Source organism: Macaca mulatta, chromosome 4 (assembly GCF_049350105.2).
Source record: "Macaca mulatta isolate MMU2019108-1 chromosome 4, T2T-MMU8v2.0, whole genome shotgun sequence".
Classification (NCBI taxonomy): domain Eukaryota; kingdom Metazoa; phylum Chordata; class Mammalia; order Primates; family Cercopithecidae; genus Macaca; species Macaca mulatta.
The window spans coordinates 27,327,800-27,333,644 of record NC_133409.1 but is presented as its reverse complement, the minus strand read 5'-3'; the positions used below and the strand labels follow the sequence as shown (position 1 = coordinate 27,333,644).

Sequence of the window (5,845 nt, the reverse complement as noted above, 5' to 3'; positions counted from 1 at the left end):
AACAGAATTCGTTTCCTTGTGGTTGTAGGAGTGAGGTCCCTATTCCCTTGCTAGGAGTTGGCTGGAGGTTGTTCTCAGCATTAGAGGTTACCCACATTCCTTGGCTCGTGCCCGCTCTATCTTCAAATTTAGCAAAAGCACACTGAGGCCTTCTTCTGACATCCCCTTCCACCACCAGGTAGAAAAGTTATCTCCTTTTGTGATTATGTTAGGGCTTGTGTGATTAAATTAGGCCAAGCCATATGATGTCCCTATCTTCAGCAACTGTGCTATGCCATTGTGTAAACACAGGAGTGATATATTATCATATTCATATATTCTGGGCATTAGAACAGGACATCTTTGAGGGACCATTTTTCTGTCTACCACAGCCTACCCTTTGGCCCCCGCAAAGATTCGCATCTGTTCTACATGTAAAATACATTCATCCCATTCCAGTGTCCTCAAAAGTCTCATTCCATTATAGCATCAGCTCAAAATTCAAAATATCATCATTGAAATAATCTAAATCAGCATGAATGAGGTTCCTGAGCACAATGTCATTCCATTTGTGGATCTGTAATATTAAATAAACATTTATGTGTTCCTATCACACAATTGTGGGACAAAAACAGAATAATAATTGTAAAAGTGGTTGTTCAAATAGGAGAAAATTGAAAATAAAAGGGAGTCAAGGGTCCAAAGACATTTTGAAATCCCACTGGGCAGACTCCCTTAGGTTTAAAAGTCTGTGGCCAATAATTCTCTGTGGCTCTCAGAAATTCTCTCTGGGCTCTTGGTTCCACACTGTTGGCCTACTTTCTGCCAGTCGAATCATGGGGGTCTAACAACCCGCTTTCATTTTGTAATCTATTTTTCCCTTTAGCCCATGCTGTAAGTATTTCTACTGATATAGATATCTCACCCCATTAGACAGATCTCAAGTCCACAAATCAATTCGAGATATCTTTTTTCTATCTTTGGCTTTTGGTGAAATGGCTGAGGTACAACACCTTTAAGCTTCTTAGAAGCTGTTTGACTTGATTGAGAAGATCTATAAAGCAAATTTTTAATCTCTTGTGACTTAATATTCTTTTTGATCTAAGATTTGATCAAAGCGTTGCCTATCCACACAAATGACTTTTTCTCTATGCTCCACTTTCAACAGCAGTTTCTTAATTTTAGTAGCTTGTGCTGTCAGAATAGGCTGAAATTTTCCCAAATCATCAAATTCTGTTTGCTTTTTGTTTAACAGTTCTTCCATTAATTTATCTATTTCCTCTTACATTTTACCATAAGGCAAGTTAAAACCAGGCAGTACCTTTAACATCTTGCTTGAAAACCTCCTCAGCTAAATAAATAACTTTATCATCTACAAGTTCTGCTTTCTACATACATTCAGGAAAAAATTCTGTCAAGCTTTTGGCCACTAGAGTATTATGATCCCTTTTCCTTGATTTTCAATAACATGTTCTTTACTTCATTCTAAGCCTTCTCAAGCAGTATGTTTAACATCCATGGTTTAACTAAGAGTTTGTTAAAGCAAATCTAGGCTTCATCTGTCAGGATTCTTAAAAAGTTATTCTCAAGCTTCTTTTGGCCTCTAACACTGACTAGTTCCAAAGACATTCCAATATTTTGTATATTAGTTATGACAGCTCCCCAACTCCTGGTACCAAAATCTATATTAGTTTTCTATTGCTTTCTAACAAATTACCACAAATAAAATGATTAAAAGCAACAAAAATTTGTTAGCTTAAAGTTCTGTAGATCAGAAGGCCAGCATGCTAAACTTTCTGCCTAAGATTCTCTATGGCTGAAATCAAGATATTGGTTGGATGGGCTCTTATCTAGAAGATCTGGAGAAGAATCTGCTTCTGAGGTCATTAAGGTCGTGGGTAGAATCAGTTCCCTGTGGCTGTAGGACTGAGGTTCTGGTTTCTTTGCTGACTGTTAGCTGGGGACTGCTCTCTGCTCCTAGAGGTTGCTTGCATTCTTTCTCATGTGTACTTTCCATCTTTAGACTTGTAGTGATGTGGTGACTCTTTTTCAGGCTTTGATTCTGTCCAATCTCCTCTCCTATCTTTTACTTCTGCTTTTAACAGGCTCGTGTGGTTAGATTATCTCTCTCTCCTAAATAATCTTTGTATATTGAGATGAACTGACTTAGAACTTTAATTACATCTGTAAACTCCCTTCAAAACAGAGCCTAGTTTAGTGTTTGATTGAATAAACGGAGGCTTAAAAAACTTTTTTGAGGCGTGGGTGATCTTTAGACCTCTTCCTACTACAATGATTACTAGAGAATTGATTTACATAAATCAATTTGAAGTCAAGATATACAACTTTTTATTCAATAAGAAGTTTTTAATCTATATTTAATGTATCCATTATAAGCATCATATTTAACACTTCTCCAGTTTTATTAATTCCATACTTCTTTTTGGACGTACAATCAACATTCCTTAAAAACTCACAGAACAATTTTTTTTTTTTTGAGAGGGAGTCTCGCTCTGTCGCCCAGGCTGGAGTGCAGTGGCCGGATCTCAACTCACTGCAAGCTCCGCCTCCCGGATTTACGCCATTCTCCTGCCTCAGCCTCCCGAGTAGCTGGGACTACAGGCGCCCGCCACCTCGTCTGGCTAGTTTTTTGTATTTTTTAGTAGAGACGGGGTTTCACCATGTTAGCCACGATGGTCTAGATCTCTTGACCTCGTGATCCGCCTGTCTCGGCCTCCCAAAGTGCTGGGATTACAGGCTTGAGTCACCGCGCCCGGCACAATTTTTATCTTACTAATAGGTTTCCTTGAAATTGTCTCTTTTGATATCTTCAATGATTTAAAAATTTTGACCTAATTGTAGAGCTTCGTTATCTTTGAATGTGAACGTGTTCTTCATATCTTAGTATAAGAAAACAGAGAATCAGATTATCAAATCAGACTAAGATAAATTAAACTTTTTAGCTGGTATCACACTTTAATAATTTCAAATAGCCTTAGTTTTCATATCAGAAGTCTGTTATTTGAAGTTTTAAATATTAGTCCAAATCATCTTTTTTCTTACATAAAGAGAGAGAATATATTGCATATCATTTGCTTTCCATAGCACATAAACATTTAAAAGATGAAATACCAGTGGTGTACTTTTCTGTAAAGAAATAGGCTTCTCCAAAATTTCTTTCTTTTTTATTTATTATATACTTTGTGTTCTGTGGACCAGAGGCTAACTCATTCACACGTGCATGTGTGCATGTGTGTGTGCACGTGAGTATACACACACACACACACACACACACACACACTTCAAACACATTGATATTGTTAGGAGAGAATAATGGAGCCAATGAGAGGGCTTAGCAGAAGTGGCATGTAAAGAAACTGCATTTTGGGAAAAGGTAATAAAAATGTAGACATGACGTAGCCTACTCAATATTCATTTTCCTTTTTATACTCAGAAAATTCAGATATTTGGGGTGAGGGAAGCAGCAGTGTATTCAATTCAAAACAAAATTCCAGTCCCTTTTGCCAATAACAATGGCCATGTAACCCAATTGTGGACAATGATTTATAGGTAGAAGTGAGGCCTCTGGGAAAGCTCCTTGCAAAGGGGTCAGATTCTGTGGGTGTATGTTTTTGCCTTTCTTCATTATGGATTGGTTCCAGATGTGGAGCATCATCTTATGGCCACAAAGCCACTCTGAGAGAAGTATTAAGAGGAATGAAGAGACTTTATCCCTGACGTCTATGAGCTCCTGAACTAATACCAGAAAGTACTTATCTCTGGACATCTCATGATGTGAGAAAAAACACAACATATAATTTGTTTAGGCCGTTGTTGGCGGGGGAGGGTTGTGATACTTGGCAGCAATTCTTCACTCGCATAGTAATTCAGAGTAGTGCCTAGAGGAAATGGTTACATCACCATAATAGAGGAGTACATGAATCCTTTGACCTGCTGAAATATAGGAGTCCTACCTTATTCGTGGTTATGCTGCCAGGTCTCAGTTACACGTAGTTAACTGCAGTCCAAAAATATTAAATGCAAAATTACAGAAATAAACAATTGATAAGTTTTAAATTTTGTGTTATTCTAAGTAGCATTTTGGAATCACAAGCTGTCCTCTGTCTGGGTAAGATAGTTGTATTACCCTATCTGGGTAAGATGGTTGTATTATTAGTTGTTATTAATCTCTTACTGTGTGCAATTTATAAATTAAACTTTATTGTAGGTATGTATGTATAAAAAAAAACATAGTGTATATAGGGTTTGGTGTTTTCTGTCATTTCAATCATCTTTTGAGGGTCTTGGAACATATTCCCTAAGGATAAGGTGGTGACTTGACTTATATGTCTAATGGCATTTGTGGGTAGCAGTTGGCTGTGTGAAAATATAATCTCTTGTACTGGTCTAAAAACTCCTCAGAGGATTTTCAATCTTTGTTTCTTTTCTTTTCTTTCTTTCTTTTTTTTTTTTTTTTTTTTACTAGGCAAAGAACTTTATTAACCTTTGTTTCAAACTTGATTCCCAGGTTTCTTCGGCTTAATTAGCTGCAAAGAATGAATTGTGTATAAGCAAAAACTGAAAAGAGCTACAGTGTCCAAGGGGCTTGGGCTTAAAAATATTAGAGATCTAGATTTTATCAGATCCATAAACAAAAATTTCTTAAAAAGCAGTCATAATATAAAATAGCAGCTCCCAGTAACTTCTTCAAGTTTTATCTTCAGAAGTTGACTCAATTCAGTTTGCCTCATTCTTAGAAGCCTCATCAAAATTCTCCACCAGATCTGGAACTTCATCATCATCATCCTCTCCAGTAGCAAGTAGTGCTTTTCCATCCACAAATTGTTTGGGCAGAGCTTCGGCCAGTCTCCTTAAACTAGTCAGACTATCTGCGCCAAGCTGGTTTAAGATGCTGGGTAGCATTTCTGTCAGCTGCTTCGTCTCAGCATGGCCTGTAATGGTGAAAGTGTTCGCTGCCAGAGATGCCTGAACTTTAGGGTTGTTAAAGTGGATCACTGTTCCTTGGTTTGTAAACATATTCACCTCTTCAATACCGGAGATATTGTTTACCCCTAACTTCTTTAAGGAGAACTGAAGTTTTTTATCATCTGCTGTGGCTGTTCTATGAACCACCTTCTTCTTTCTGCGAGCAGTTCCTTTCCCACCAATGCGCACTTGTGCCTGCAGTTTGGCAAGTTTTTCCTGGTTCATGATTGTTTCTTTCATCTTGTGGGAGCGAATAAGGGGCCGCGCGGGGGACTAGGGTTGGTGCTCAAGGGGTCTCGGGTGGACCAGCTGAGATTAGGCGCACACACGCGGGGACGCAAGATGGCAGCTCAATCTTTGTTTCTAACACATTTTAGCAGGATTCTAAAATACTATTGATGAGTTTAAGCTTTGTATTATGAGGACCAATTAAGTCAATGAGGGCAAAGAAGCATTCAATTTAGATTCTTGCACCTTGCCAGGTAAAGATTATTTTTATTATGAAAGGGAAATAGGGAATAGAAATAATCTCTTATGAGGAAAAAAAGGGGAAAGGTCCTAAGGAATCCCAGTATGAATTTGCAGCTAGAACTTCAGAAGATTAAGGGCAACCATCCTCCCACTCAGCATCACAAAAGAGTATATTCAGATAGGAGGAGCCATAACGCAGGAAAATATAAAAGACCGGTATGGAATGGTGTGGAATGTGTCAAGAGCCTTGTGGGAAATACAAACTGGGAATTTGTAGAAGTTGTATTGTGGGTACGATCTGTTTGATGTGTGTTAAAGTATGATTTTCACAGATGATTGTGAGAAGGAAAATTTTGGATTTTTGTGTTGAGTAGCACAATTGTCAAACTGGAAAAATGCAGCAGGACTT

At 37.9% G+C, this 5,845-nt stretch overlaps 1 pseudogene across 1 annotated transcript; it reads right to left on the bottom strand.

The window, feature by feature from the left end:
- Positions 1–4,414: 4,414 nt before the first annotated feature.
- LOC714047 (transcription factor BTF3 pseudogene) lies at positions 4,415–5,316 on the bottom strand (annotated as a pseudogene). The gene has a single exon (XR_001444524.3). The product of XR_001444524.3 is annotated as a transcription factor BTF3 pseudogene (transcript).
- Between the last annotated feature and the right edge of the window lie 529 nt (positions 5,317–5,845).